This window comes from Stenella coeruleoalba, assembly GCF_951394435.1.
Source record: "Stenella coeruleoalba genome assembly, chromosome: 3".
Taxonomy (NCBI): Eukaryota; Metazoa; Chordata; class Mammalia; order Artiodactyla; family Delphinidae; genus Stenella; species Stenella coeruleoalba.
The window spans coordinates 18,572,402-18,589,373 of record NC_137148.1 but is presented as its reverse complement, the minus strand read 5'-3'; positions in this window follow the sequence as shown (position 1 = coordinate 18,589,373).

Sequence of the window (16,972 nt, the reverse complement as noted above, 5' to 3'; positions counted from 1 at the left end):
GGGAATCCCCATAAGGTTAACAGCTGATCTTTCAGCAGAAGCTCTGAAAGCCAGAAGGAGTGGCAGGATATATTTAAAGTGATGAAAGGGAAAAACCTACAACCAAGATTACTCTACCCAGCAAAGATCTCATTCAGATTCGATGGAGAAATTAAAAGCTTTACAGACAAGCAAAAGCTAAGAGAATTCAGCACCACCAAACCAGCTTTACAACAAATGCTTAAGGATCTTCTCTAGGCAGGAAACACAAGAGAAGGAAAAGACTTACACTAAGAAACCCAAAACAATTAAGAAAATGGTAATAGCAACATATATATCTATAATTACCCTAAACTTATATGGATTAAATGCTCCAACCAAAAGACATAGTCTGGCTAAATGGAAAATACCTGTATATATGCTGTCTCCAAGATCCCCATTTCAGACCTAAGGACACATACAGACTGAAAGTGAGGCGATTGAAAATGATATTCCATGCAAATGGAAATCAAAAAAAGCTGGAGTAGCAATTCTCATATCAGACAAAATAGACTTTAAAATAGACTATTACAAGACACAAAGAAGGACACTACATAATGATCAAGGGATCTATCCAAGAAGAAAGTATAACAATTGTAAATATTTATGCACCCAACATAGGAGCACCTCAATACATAAGGCAAATGCTAACAGCCATAAATGGGGAAATTGACAGTACCACAATTACAGTAAGGGACGTTAACACCCCCTTTCACCAATGGACAGATCATCCAAAATGAAAATAAATAAGGAAGCACAAGCTTTAAATGATACATTAAATGATATGGACTTTACTGATATTTATAGGACATTCCATCCAGAAACAACAGAATACACTTTCTTCTCAAGTGCTCATGGAACATTCTCCCAGATAGATTATATCCTGGGTCACAAATCAAGCCTTGGTAAATCTAACAAAATTGAAATCATATCAATATCTTTTCCGACAACAACTCTATGAGAATAGATATCAATTACATGAAAAAATGGGTAAAAATGCATACACATGGAGGCTAAACACTACACTACTTAATAACCAAGAGATCACTGAAGAATTCAAAAAGGACCTCGAAAAAAATCTAGGAACAAATGACAATGAAAACACGACGACCCAAAACCTTTGAGATGCAACAAGAGCAGTTCTAAGAGGTGAGTTTATAGCAATACAATCCTACCTCAAGAAACAAGAAACATCTCAAATAACAACCTAACCTTACACCTAAAGCAATTAGAGAAGGAAGAACCAAAAAAACCCTAAGTTAGCAGAAGGAGATAAATCATAAAGATCAGATCAGAAATAAATGAAAAGGAATGAAGGAAACAATAGCAAAAGCCAATAAAACTAAAAGCTGGTTCTTTGAGAAGATAAACAAAATTGATAAACCATTAGCCAGACTCATCAAGAAAAAAAGAGAGAAGATTCAAATCAATAGAATTAGAAATGAAAAAGGAGAAGTAACAACTGACACTGCAGAAATACAAAAGATCGTGAGAGATTACTACAAGCAACTACATGCCATTAAAATGGACAACCTGCAAGAAATGGACACATTCTTAGAAAAGCATAACCTTCCGAGACTGAACCAGGAGAAATAGAAAATATAAACAGACAAATCACAAACACTGAAATTGAAACTGTGATTAAAACTCTTCCATAACACAAAAGCCCAGGATCAGATGGCTTCAGAGGCGAATTCTATCAAACATTTAGGGAAGAGCTAACACCTATCCTTCTCAAAATCTTCCAAAATATAGCAGAGGGAGGAACACTCCCAAACTCATTCTACGAGGCCACCATCACCTTGATAACAAAGCCAGACAAAGATGTCACAAAGAAAGAAAACTACAGGCTAATATCACTGATGAACATAGATGTAACACTCCTCAACAAAATACTAGCAAACAGAATCCAACAGCATATTAAAAGGATCATACACCATGATCAAGTGGGGTTTCTCCCAGGAATGCAAGGATTCTTCAATATATGCAAATCAATCAATGTGATATACCATATTAACAAATTGAAGGGGAAAAACCATATGATCATCTCAATAGACACAGAAAAAGCTTTCGACAAAATTCAACACCGATTTATGATAAACACCCTCCAGAGAGTAGGCGTAGAGGTAACTTACCTCAACATAATAAAGGCCATATATGACAAACCCACAGGCAACATTGTTCTCAATGGTGAAAAACTGAAACCATTTCCACTTATATCAGGAAAAAAGACAAGGTTGTGCACTCTCACCACTCTTATTCAACATAGTTTTGGAAGTTTTATCCACAGCAATCAGAGAAGAAAAAGAAATAAAAGGAATCCAAATTGGAAAGGAAGAAGTAAAGCTGTCACTGTTTGCAGATGACATGATACTATACATAGAGAATCCTAAAGATGCTACCAGAAAACTACTAGAGCTAATCAATGAATTTGGTAAAGTAGCAGGATACAAAATGAATGCACAGAAATCTCTTGTATTCCTATACACTAATGATGAAAAATCTGAAAGAGAAGTTAAGGAAATACTCCCATATACCATTGCAACAAAAAGAATAAAATACCTAGGAATAAATCTACCTAAGGAGACTAAATACCTCTATGCAGAAAACTATATGACACTGATGAAAGAAATTAAAGATGATACAAACAGATGGAGAAATATACCATGTTCTTGGAATGGAAGAATCAACATTGTGAAAATGACTATACTACCCAAAGCAATCTACAGATTCAATGCAATCCCTATAAAAATACCATTGGCATTTTTCACTGAACTAGAACAAAAAATTTCACAATTTGTATGGAAACACAAAAGACCCCGAATTGCCAAAGCCATCTTGAGAAAGAAAAATGGAGCTGGAGGAATCGGGCTCCCCAACTTCAGACTGTACTACAAAGCTACAGTAATCAAGACAGTATGGTAGTGGCACAAAAACAGAAATATAGATCAATGGAACAGGATAGAAAGTCCAAAGATAATCCCATGCACATATGGTCAACTTAATTTTGATAAAGGAGGCAGGAATGCACAATGGAGGAAAGACACCCTCTTCAATAAGTGGCTCTGGGAAAACTGGACAGCTACATGTAAAAGAATGAAATTAGAACACTCCCTAACACCATACACAAAAATAAACTCAAAATGGATTAAAGACCTAAATGTAAGGCCAGACACTATCAAATTCTTAGAGGAAAACATAGGCAGAACACTCTATGACATAAATCACAGCAGGATCCTATTTGACCCACCTCCTAGAGAAATGGAAATAAAGACAAAAATAAACAAATGGGACCTAATGAAACTTAAAAGCTTTTGCACAAGAAAGGAAACCTTAAACAAGATGAAAAGACAATGCTCTGAATGGGAGAAATTATTTGCAAATGAAGAAAATGACAAAGGATTAATTTCCAAAATTTACAAGCAGCTCATGCAGCTCAATATCAAAAAAACAAACACCCCAATCTAAAAATGGGCAGAAGACTTAAATATACATTTCTCCAAGGAATATATACACATTGCCAACAATCACATGAAAGAATACTCAACATCAATAATCATTAGGGAAATGCAAATCAAAACTGGAATGAAGTATTACCTCACACCAGTCAGAATGGCTATCATCAAAAACTCTACAAACAATAAATAATGGAGAGGGTTTGAAGAAAAGGGAACCCTCTTGCACTGTTGGTGGGAATGTAAATTGATACAGCCACTATGGAGAACAGTATGGAGGTGCCTTAAAAAACTAAAAATAGAACTACCCTATGATCCAGCAATCCCACTACTGGGCCTATACCCTGAGAAAACCATAATTCAAAAAGAACCATGTACCACAACGTTCATTGCAGGTCTATTTACAATAACCAGGATGTGGAAGCAATCTAAGTGTCTACTGACAGATGAATGGATAAAGAAGATGTGGCACATATATCCAATTGAATATTACTCAGCCATAAAAAAAAGCGAAACTGAGTTATTTGTAGTGAGGTGGTGTACCTAGAGTCTGTCATACAGAGTGAAGTAAGTCAGAAAGAGAAAACCAAATACCATACGCTAACACATATATATGGAATATAAGAAAAAGAGTTCTAAAGAACCTAGTGGCAGGACAGGAATAAAGATGCAGAAGTTGAGAATGGACTTCAGGACAGAGGGATGGGGTAGGGTAAGCTGGGGTGAAGTTAGAGAGTGGCATGCACATATATACACTACCAAATGTAAAATAGATAGGTAGTGGGAAGATGCCACATAGCACAGGGAGATCAGCTTGATGTTTTGTGACCACCTAGAGGGGTCAGATAGGGAGGAAGAGAGGGAGATGCAAGAGGGAGGAGATATGGAGATATATGTATACGTATAGCTGATTCACTTTGTTTTAAAGCAGAAACTAACACACCATTGTAAAGCAATTATACTCCAATAAAGAAGTTAAAAAAAAGACAAAATACCGACTAAACAAATTTAACATAGTGATTTTTCCTTTTAGTTTTTCACTGTAATCTTGTATATGAAATATAATGAAATACACAATTTTCTGTGGTCCTTAAGAAAGTAAGTGATCAATCCTTAAACACTATATATAAAGGACTATTATCAAAAAGTACCTATATTAATAGTGTAAGGAATCTCTAAAATATCTTCCAAATTAGCTGTATTTTTGTTTATTCTCTTCCTTCTCCGAGAAGTGTGCCTGTTTTCTCATGTATGATATAAATTCACACCCTCATTTCGATCATTTTAATAATTATTTTAGATTGGTATATGGATGATGTATGCATAATGGTGGTTGATTTTGTCATTGCAATTCAAGAAGGTGAAGCAAAATTTTGTTTATATTTCTATATATAATAAAGCTAAAAAAAATTTTAAATATTCTACTCTATTTAGCCACAACTTTTAATATCCCATAAAGAGTATAATTTATAATTTAAAAAAATTCTTTGTGTTTATACCTCTATAGGGAGAAAGGAATAAGTATTCCTCAGAGTATAATAGTTTTCAGAAGGACTATCTTGTAAAATACTGTTTTCATATGTATTTCTTGGTACTTACTTAGTAAAGAGTTATTTTAGCACTAGCATTTTTCTTATGTGTGCTACTTTAATGATACTATGCATCTTTTTTATTTAATTTCATTAGTAGTATTAAACATTAAATCCCCTAATGAACAGTTTGTTGAATACCCATTAAATTAAAAAGAAAGAAATAATCATTAAAATAATTAAGAAAACTATAGCTATTCTTCATAAATTCTCTCTAACCTGTGTTTAATAATATCCCACAAATACAAATCTGAGCTAATAGACGTTGTTTTTTTCAAAATTCTTGGTCTAATTTATAAGCTATAACACTATTGCCAAGGGAGAATTTGCCTTTTTGTGTTTGATTTTCAGATAATTCTGTTGCTTACTGACATAACACAAAGAGATGTTAAAGTGGAATGTAAAAAGGGTCTATAGATTAGAATTTCGTGCTTGTCATGAAATGGTTCTGTTTATGTAGTTTCCCAGTATGATCAATATCATTATCTTGAGGTTATTGAGTATATAGTCTTGTTTTGCCATATTCTGTACACATTGCAATTTGAGTCACAAAAGATGGCATTGTTTTGTGAAACTATAAGAGAAGATGCTAATCTGACAATTTCAGTGTGAGTTACTAACTGTTATTACTCCATTTTACTTATTCATAAATCTCATAAAGATGGTAAGTTAGCATTTCACCCATTTCTTACAATAGGGTAGAGGAAGTAAAGGAGATGCGCAAATCCTTTATGCAGTTTTCTTCCATGAATCATCTTGGCTATTAAAGATTTGTGAACTCTCATTTTTGTGACAATAGTTCGTAAACAAAGCAGAAACTAGTTTGGCATGAATCTATTTTCTAGTGAATGGAAATAGTGAGAATATGAACAGGTCAGTCTGTCCAATTCTAATGTAATATGAAGAATATTGGAAAAATAAAAATAAGATTATTATGCATTGTATCATAACAATAAGGTAGCCCAAATAAGGTTCCTTTAGTAGCTGCTTGGCAATTTGCATTTCATTCCTAAAGTACAGAATAAAAAGAAACATTATTTCATCTCTTTTCCATTTGGGGGGGAGATATGTGTGTGTGGATATTCTGCATATTCTTATTAACAAATTGAGGCTCTTATCCAAAACAGCTAAATAATTTTGAGCCATTATTTTATATTTTTGAATTTCCAAATTATTGTCTCAAATTGATTTTCTAAATTAGTGTATCTTTATAGCATCATAATCACACCCTCATTCATTTATCAATAGATATTACTTTTTCACTGAGTTTTTTTATTAACCTTTAAATTGTCACTTGGGAATATTAAAAATTAACAAAATAAGTTTATTATTTGAAATAAAGTAAAATATGGATGTAAAGTAATGTAAAGTGTGTATGTGTGTGGGAATCAGAAGAAGTTAGACTACCTGGAATTAAGACTTTGGCATTCTTGACTCTGCTGACAGATTAAATAAAATGAATATCTGGAATACAGGATAAAGTACAGATGAAGAAGGGAAAACGACTACAAGGGCACACATTCAGGCTTGAAATGTAAGGTAAATCAAACAATGGTTTCTAAAATATCAAAAAGCGATGATGTAGGGCTTCCCTGGTGGTGCAGTGGTTGAGAGTCCGCCTGCCGATGCAGGGGACACGGGTTCGTGCCCCGGTCCGGGAAGATCCCACATGCCACGGAGCAGCTGGGCCCGTGAGCCATGGATGCTGAGCCTGTGCGTCCGGAGCCTGTGCTCCGCAATGGGAGAGGCCACAACAGTGAGAGGCCCGCGTACCGCAAAAAAAAAAAAAAAAAGTGATGATGTAGAATTACTGGGGGAAAAATATCTGAAAGTTTGCAAATTAAGGGAGAGTTACTCTGTTGAAATCTTAAACATTATCACAAACATAATATTTTACCAAATAACTGAGTAATTGGCATTCTATCTGAGACATTCATGTTATTTCCATGATTTTAATTTACTTTTGTGCCCTTTTAACATCATGCGAACAAAACCAAAATCTTACTTTAGATATAATGCCTAGTATTTTTTATTTTTTTGCAAAAGTAGAGAAAATAAGTTAGATTAAATTGCAAGTGTACGTGCTCCTAGAAGTGATAGCAAGATGATTAAATAGAAAAATGGGTATAAGTATGAATTTTCACTCCAATAAATGAGAATGGAACACACCGTAATATTATTCTGGGGGAAGTTGAAATCACATTGCTAGAAATAAGAAAATTCCTCACAATGACTAAAAAAAGAGAAAACATTTACAGAGTTGCAAGGAGGGGGTGATAATTCCAGTATGGATTTGATAGTAGATAATTCTTCAAAATACTAGTGGTTTTGGTTGGCGAGCTACTCAATTCAACAATTAGAGTGCCTGTAATTATGAATGGACAACTTAAATATCCCCTTCCAAGGAGATGTAAAAGCAGTTTTATTAATATAACTATTAAAATAGTTTTATATATTGAGAAACGGGTGTTTCTTTGATGAATTCATTTTATCTTTAATTATGTTACATTTGTTATGGAAGCTATAATTCTAATTAGAAGACATAATTAGAGAAAATAATAAGGTTTTTATTTTAGGATAGGATAAATTTGGCAAGGAAATGTGGTAACCAGCATTCATCTTTCACATCTTATTAAAGGATTTATGCTTTTCCAAGACACATTCAGGCTAAAATCATGCTTGTGTTTTCATTAATGGGAGCAGAACAGTAATTCTTCAAGCTCATGATAAAAACATGTATGCTGTGTTGGGCTTCCCTGGTGGCGCAGTGGTTGAGAGTCCGCCTGCCGATGCAGGGGACACGGGTTCGTGCCGCGGCCTGGGAGGATCCCACATGCCGTGGAGCAGCTAGGCCCGTGAGCCATGGCCGCTGAGCTTGCGTGTCCGGAGCCTGTGCTCCGCAACGGGAGAGACCGCAACAGTGAGAGGCCCGCGTACCGCAAAAAAAAAGAAAAAAAAAAAAAAAAAAAAAACGTATACCACGTGATATCAAGTTAGGATACAGTTTTGATGATCAGAGGTCAGAAAAGTATTCACAGTTTTCCTTTATGAAAAATGAGTTTGTTTACTTATTTTTACTAGGAAGGAAAAATGACACACAGAGACAATCTCAGTTTCCCTTTGGAAGCATACTTTACCCACTAATAAATGTTAAAATAGTAACATTAAAATTCTGCAAAGCCCTATTTATTTTTAACAGGAAAAAATGATGACAGAAATGGTCTAAAATGTGAACATATTATATGCTATTTCAAAGTTAAGTTTGGACAATGTCCTTTTCAGATCCTTTTATATTTGTATGTAGTTTTTCATGAAATATAGCTACTTGTTATTAGAACAATATTAATAATAACAGTGTAAATAGCTACCATTTTTAAATAACTATTACTGAGACTTTACTGAATGTCTTACTGAAATTAGTTAAAGATCCTAAATTAGGTACTGTTATTATCTCCATTTTACAATTTTTTTCTTTTTTGCGGTACATGGGCCTCTCACTGTTGTGGCCTCTCCCGTTGCGGAGCACAGGCTCCGGATGTGCAGGCTCAGCGGCCATGGCTCACGGGCCCAGCGGCTCCGCGGCATGTGGGATCTTCCCGGACCGGGGCACGAACCCGTGTCCCCTGCATCGGCAGGCGGGCTCTCAACCACTGTACCACCAGGGAAGCCCTCCATTTTACAAACTTAAAGATTGAGGTTTTGAAAGTTTAAATCACTTGTCCCAACTTTGCAGTTATTAAGTAGCAAAGCTGAGACCTGAAAAAATTCTAACACTGTCCAAGTCTATGCTATCTGCAAAAAGAGTGACAGGTGTTGAAATATTAGGAACTTGAATTCCACATTACTTATGGAAAAAATAACCAGGGGTGGCATGTCACTGCAAAGGAATTGCTGTGTTGCCAGATGAGAATGGAGTTCTCATTTCGTAGGCAGCCTAATGGGCCTGTTATGGCCACAAAAGTGTTAAAGTTGGGAAGTGAACACAGGCAACCAGGGAACTAGAGAAACATAACCTTTCCACAGGTTTTGTTTTAATATCTTTGAAGTTTCTTAGTATTTTGAACAGTGAAAGAGAATATATTATAAATAATTGTATAAAATGTCTGTTGTACTGAGATGCCCTATGTTTCCTCATACAAAGGAATATTCTCAGAGGATCTAAATTATAGTATTAAGGTTTTAAGTAGAGCTGCTCTTCAAAGTTCTCACTATGCGTCATTTGCAAATTAATCAACCTCAAGAAATACAAAATCACACAAACATTTTCTTGGTCAAATTGTTTCTGACATGTCCAAAATTAAGTCACAATTTATATGTTTCTAACTTTAAAAGGAAATCTATGTGGGACCTTATTCACCTACATAAACTGATTCATCTATTCTTTAACCTCTGGATCTCTGAGTACCCAGATGATCCCCTTCTCCCTTCTGCCTCCAAGTTGTATATAGAGTTTGCCTGCTACATAAGTAGAACACTTATCATATTGGGATTAACACAAACTAGAGAAGACCCAGGCTTCTGGACAACTCCACTCTAGATCCATCTAGTTCCTTTATAATTCATGAAGGCCACTGGGATGCCTTTCTATATTATCCCAATTTTCCTAGTTCTGATTAATTTAGTTATGTTAAATTATACAATATGTCACACAACAAAAAATAAATGAGATATGAATGCACATGGTCTGAGACATCATCTCTGAACATTATCTTCAAAACTGGAAATATCTAGTCCTACTCTTTATTCTAAATGTGTTACACTGAGTCAACACTTATCAAAATGTGGGGGAAAAGCCAGTCTAAGTAAAATCATTAAAGATTGGATTTTAAGGTCCCCTGTGGCATTCCCTTCATTCATACAATTAACTGCTATGTATTGAACACACATTTTGTGCTGGGCAATGTACTGAGCATTTGTGATTCCACAAGAATTAAAAAGTGTTCTCAGTACTAGAGAGACTCAAATACCTTGCAATGGACTGTGTCAGTTTCCTTATGCTGTGAAACAAATTACTACACACTTTGTGGCATAAATGAACATCCATTTATTATCTCACATTAATGTATTCCAGAAGGCTGGGCAGGCTCAGCTGGGCTCTTTGATTTTAGGGTATCACAAGGGAGAAGTCAATGTGGCCTCTTAACAGAGGGATGGAGGGAGAGTCAGATTCCAGGCACATTCAGGTTGATGGCAGAATAAGTTCTCATTGTAGGATTGAGGTCCCATTTCCTTGCTGGCTGGCAGCTGAGAGTCTCTCTCAGATAGTAGAGGCCACCTTCAGGTCCTTCCCACATGGCGTCCTCCATCTCTAAGCCAGGAAGAGCTCCCTGTTTTTCCAAATCTTTGACTTCCTTTTCTGTCCCCTGTTGGAAAAAAAATTCTCTGCTTTTAAATGGTGCATTAAATTAGATTAGGCTCACTGGGTAATCTTTTTATTTACTATGAGTTGTAACCGCACTTACAAAACGTTGTAACTTCAAAAAATTCTTTTGCTGTTACAAAGAGTGAGGGTCATTGGGGTCAACTTAGAATTCTACATACCACCAACACAGGAGTAGACTACAGAGAACAGACTTTGCAGAGATACCTTACATTCAAATTTGATGCCACACTACTCAGTAATGCAAACATAAAAAGAAATGTTATAAAACAAAAGGAAAAGGAAGACTGTGGGAAAGTAGCTAAAGGGGGTGCCAAGATTCTCTTTCCCACACTGAAGCTATTTAATAGTCTTATTTCTGAACTTGTTATTCCATATTCCGTTTCATGTTATACTCTTGATCTCTAGGTGTTTAGTTTTTATTGCTGCTACTGTTTATGTTGTTGTTGTTTTTGTTAGCCAACTGTATGTATTTGCTGTTAACATTATAAAAGATTTACTTTCTCTTGGGGAATTTTGCAGAAAGTTTTTAAATCTTTAATCAAGTGAGTGTCTCTGTGTTATCAGTCAGGGTTACACTAGAGAAAAACAACCAGTGGGTATATATATACTAAAAATTTTATTGCCAGGAGTTGGCTTATGAAAATGTAGGATCTGGTTAGGCAAGTCCAATATTTGAAGGGTAGGCTATGAGAGGGCAGGCTGGAACTTTGGGGCACAGGCTGAATCTGCTGTTCATACGTTGCATTTCTTTCTTCCTTTTCTTTCTTTTTTTTTTTTTTTCCTTAAGGGACGCTTCAAGCCCACCTAAATTATCACAACTATAAATACCTTCACAGCAGCACCTCAATTTCTGTTTGATTACATAGTTGGGTACTGTAGCCTAATTAAGTTGACATACAAAAAACACCATCACTAGTTCTTGTTTTTGTCTCTAAAGAAACAAAGACACTTGCTTTCTTTGCAAAGTGTCATTACACCACACGCTATTGAAACTAGCCCTTCCTTTTCACACTGATTTCCTCAAATGCATATTAGACCATCAGACACCCATCCAGAAGCGTTGTGAGCAAGTGCGTGGTGGCCTTGTGCATGACTCAGCCATCATGATAGTTTAGAAATGATCATCCACTTGCCTATTTTATTTTGAGGAACAAAATAGGTAGACGTGAATAGCACAAATAACACTACTCTACATATTTTATAACTTTGTTTTGACATTGCAGTAAGTTCAAAATCAACTCATACTTTTAAGTTCTAGAGCTGTTCATTGGTGTCCATAGTCAGGGTAGTAAAATGGTTTCAGGTCAAAAACAAAGTGCTACACTCTTGCATATTGTTTCTACTCAATTCTGTGTTTGCCCATATCCAGACAAAAGACCTTGAAGATGCTACAATGTAGAAAGGCAATGCTTATTAACTTGGCAAAGTTTTGTGCTTAGCTTGGTTCTGGGCAAATCTGTGGTTTTTCATGTAGACTTAGATTCCAAGCCTTCCCTAAGATTACTTCAATTCATGTATCATACTATAGAATGACAAATTGACACTTTCTTTCCCCTAGGTAATTTCTAAGTGTACAGATAAGAAGAGAAAGCAAAGGTCATCCATTTACTTACAAAAATGTTCAGTCAATAAACTTTTCTCTAAGAAACTATGGTATTGTCTTGAATATTCCAAGATAAAAAATATTAAAAGCTTATTGCAGAGTTATAATCCTTTTTAGGTATTTTTAAATGTCATTTCAGTTGTGTTACCAATAATTGCTGTCACTGTCTTCATCATTTTTTTATGCAGGTTACATAGGTCTGGAAAACTGGGAGGACAAAATGACTAGTTTTAATTGTTATATGAAAGAGCATATTGACATTTTTTTGTTTTCATATTGAATAATCATTCCCATTTATTTGTATTTGAGTCTTTATCCAAAGCTTACATGCTGAGGTCAAATTCTTCCTGAGCAAAAAATACATTAAAGAGCTATACTTTTGGGCGTCCCTGGTGGCGCAGTGGTTGAGAGTCTGCCTGCCGATGCAGGGGACACGGGTTCGTGCCCCGGTCCGGGAAGATCCCACATTCCTCTGAGCGGCTGGGCCCGTGAGCAATGGCCGCTGAGCCTGTGCTTCCGGAGCCTGTGCTCCGCAACCGGAGAGACCACAACAGTGAGAGGCCCGAGTACTGAAAAAAAAAAAAAAAAGAGCTATGCTTTTGTACTTTTATAAGCTTAAAATTCCTTTCTACGTTACTCCAAGAAAATATCATAATTAAAGTTGACACAAAGTCATTAATGTCTGGAAATATCACAGACAGAGTAAGCAATCATATTTTTATGGTGGAGATTTCAGATAGATAATGCCTTTGGTCTATTTTGGGGAATGCTATGAGATGTACTATGTGATTATTTCAATCCACAAATTTTACCTATGGAGAAAAGAATTAAATATAAATCAATTTTAATGAAATCATGATAATTATATTTTGGGAGAAGATGGATTTGACAGGTTTTTAACTGAAATCAATGTGTATTAATCTATACAAAATATAGAAATAAAATTTAGAAACATTATTTTATAAGTTTATGGATGTCACCATATTATTTCATAACGTGTTCTGTGTAAATCAAGATTTTATTTTTTTTAATCTTTATTGGAGTATAATTGCTTTAAAATGGTGTGTTGCTTTCTGCTTTATAACAAAGTGAATCAGTTATACGTATACATATGTTCCCATATCTCTTCACTCTTGCGTCTCCCTCCCTCCCACCCTCCCTATCCCACCCCTCTAGGTGGTCACAAAGCACCGAGCTGATCTCCATGTGCTATGCAGCTGCTTCCCACTAGCTATCTATTTTACGTTTGGTAGTGTATCTATGTCCATGCCACTCTCTCGCTTTGTCACAGCTTACCCTTCCCCCTCCCCATATCCTCAAGTCCATTCTCTAGTAGATCTGTGTCTTTATTCCTGTCTTACCCCTAGGTTCTTCATGACTTTTTTCTTAAATTCCATATATATGTGTTAGCCTATGGTATTGTCTTTCTCTTTCTGACTTACTTCACTTTGTATGACAGACTCCAGGTCCATCCACCTCATTACAAATAACTCAATTTCGTTTCTTTTTATGGTTGAGTAATATTCCATTGTATATATATGCCACATCTTCTTTATCCATTCATCCGATGATGGACACTTAGGTTGTTTCCATCTCCGGGCTATTGTAAATAGACCTGCAATGAACATTTTGGTACATGACTCTTTTTGAATTATGGTTTTCTCAGGGTATATGCCCAGTAGTGGGATTGCTGGGTCATATGGTAGTTCTACTTGTAGTTTTTTAAGGAACCTCCATACTGTTCTCCATAGTGGCTGTACCAATTCACATTCCAATGAGCAGTGCAAGAGTGTGCCCTTTTCTCCACACCCTGTCCAGCATTTATTGTTTCTAGATTTTTTGATGATGGCCGTTCTGACTGGTGTGAGATGATATATCATTGTAGTTTTGATTTGCATTTCTCTAATGGTTAATGATGTTGAGCATTCTTTCATGTGTTTGTTGGCAGTCTGTATATCTTCTTTGGAGAAATGTCTATTTAGGTCTTCTGCCATTTTTGGATTGGGTTGTTTGTTTTTTTCTTATTGAGCTGCATGAGCTGCTTATAAATTTTGGATATTAATCCTTTGTCATTTGCTTCATTTGCAAATATTTTCTCCCATTCTCAGGGTTGTCTTTTGGTCTTGTTTATGGTTTCCTTTGCTGTGCAAAAGTTTTGAAGTTTCATTAGGTCCCATTTGTTTATTTTTGTTTTTATTTCCATATCTCTAGGAGGTGGGTCAAAAAGGATCTTGCTGTGATTTATGTCATAGATTGTTCTGCCTATGTTTTCCTCTAAGAGTTTGATAGTTTCTGGCTTTACATTTAGGTCTTTAATCCATTTTGAGCTTATTTTTGTGTATGGTGTTAGGGAGTGATCTAATCTCATACTTTTACATGTACCTGTCCAGTTTTCCCAGCACCACTTATTGAAGAGGCTGTCCTTTCTCCACTGTACATTCCTGCCACCTTTATCAAAGATAAGGTGACCATATGTGCATGGGTTTATCTCTGGGCTTTCTATCCTGTTCCATTGATCTATCTTTCTGTTTTTGTGCCAGTACCATACTGTCTTGATTACTGAAGCTTTGTAGTATAGTCTGAAGTCAGGGAGCCTGATTCCTCCAGCTCCGTTTTTCATTCTCAAGATTGCTTTGGCTATTCGGGGTCTTTTGTGTTGCCATACAAATTGTGAAATTTTTTGTTCTAGTTCTGTGAAAAATGCCAGTGGTAGTTTGATAGGGATTGCATTGAATCTGTAGATTGTTTTGGGTAGTAGAGTCATTTTCACAATGTTGATTCTTCCAATCCAAGAACATGGTATATCTCTCCATCTATTTGTATCATCTTTAATTTCTTTCATCAGTGTCTTATAATTTTCTGCATACAGGTCTTTTGTCTCCTTAGGTAGGTTTATTCCTAGATATTTTATTCTTTTTGTTGCAATGGTAAATGGGAGTGTTTTCTTGATTTCACACTCAGATTTTTCATCATTAGTGTATAGGAATGCCAGAGATTTCTGTGCATTCATTTTGTATCCTGATACTTTACCAAATTTATTGATTAGCTCTGCTAGTTTTCTGGTAGCATTTTTAGGATTCTCTATGTATAGTATCATGTCATCTGCAAACAGTGACAGCTTTACTTCTTCCTTTCCAATTTGGATTCCTTTTATTTCCTTTTCTTCTCTGATTGCTATGGCTAAAACTTCCAAAACTATGTTGAATAAAAGTGCTGAGAGTGGGCAACCTTGTCTTGTTCCTGATCTTAGTGGAAATGCTTTCAGTTTTTCACCATTGAGGACAATGTTGGCTGTGGGTTTGTCATATATGGCCTTTATTATGTTGAGGAAATTTCTCTCTATGCCTACTTTTTGCAGGGTTTAATCATAAATGGGTGTTGAATTTTGTCTAAAGCTTTCTCTGCATCTATTGAGTTGATCATATGGTTTTTCTCCTTCAATTTGTTAATATGGTGTGTCACATTGATTGATTTGCGTATATTGAAGAATCCTTGCATTCCTGGAATAAACCCCACTTGATCATGGTGTATGATCCTTTTAATGTGCTGTTGGATTCTGTTTGCTAGTATTTTGTTGAGGTTTTTTGCATCTATGTTCATCAGTAATATTGGCCTGTAGTTTTCTCTCTTTGTGACATCCTTGTCTGGTTTTGTTATCAAGGTGATGGAGGCCTCGTAGAATGAGTTTGGAAGTGTTCCTCCCTCTGCTATATTTTGGAAGAGTTTGAGAAGAATAGGTGTTAGCTCTTCTCTAAATGTTTGATAGAATTTGCTTGTAAAGCCATCTGGTCCTGGGCTTTTGTTTTTTGGAAGATTTTTAATCACAGTTTCAATTTCAGTGCTTGTGATTGGTCTGTTCATATTTTCTATTTCTTCCTGATTTAAATCAAGATTTATGTAAGTTTCTTCTACATATAACACAACTTAAGTGAGTCTGAGAGATGTGTGATGATGTAACACTATTCAATTCATCACTGTTAGATTAAGTTGCTCTTGCAAATAACCATTCAAGCAAGTGTTGCTATAATCTGGGTTGATAGACTATGGCCAGTGGGTCAAATCTGACCTACTGCCTGTTTCTGTATAGACCACAAAGAAAGAAAGCTGTTTCATTTTGAATGGTTACATCTAAAATTATTATATAAGTACCTACATAATATCCTCAATTTTGCCTTTTTACTGCAAACTTTAAAATATTTACTATCTAGTCCTTTAAGAGTCTGCCAGCCTCTGTGTCAAATGAACATAGAACAATGAGGAAACAGAAAACCTGAATTCTAGTTTATTGTTTTAAAATTATTATCTATGTGACCTCAGACAGGATGCAGTTATGTTAGACTCAATTTCTTCATCTGTGAAATGAACATAATAATATGATTTGCTCACCTCATACATGCAGTAATTCCCAAAGAAATCATTTGTATACCATCTCTTTGAAAAGTATATAACACTGTAATATGGATATATTATGCAATTAGAGTACACATAAGGCTTGTCTTTAAGAGCAGGCTCTGGAGTAATTGCTGAATTCCTATCCCAGATAAGCCACTTCCTAACATTGTTGATTTAGGGAAATTTACCTTAAATTAATCTAAATTATTCTACCTAATGAACTGTCTATAAGCTGTTTTTTGTTTCTCCCAAGTTGAAGCCCTGTTAAAATATAGCTGTTGGCAGGTCCCTGTTTCCCTTGATTAGTTCTTATTTGCTTCCTTCCTGGAAATCTGCCTCCATTGCCCACTGGCAGTGAAAAATTTTCTGATAATGATTGATCTCTTCTGGAATTTCCTTCTTATGGAATTGACTTTCTTTGTGGTTCAATTGCCTGAGAAACACTCGACCCTGATCTTGCCCTGCAATTTGGTCGCTGTGTCTTTTATCACCAGCATATTGCCTCTCAGGCCAGTTCTTATAGATGTATCAG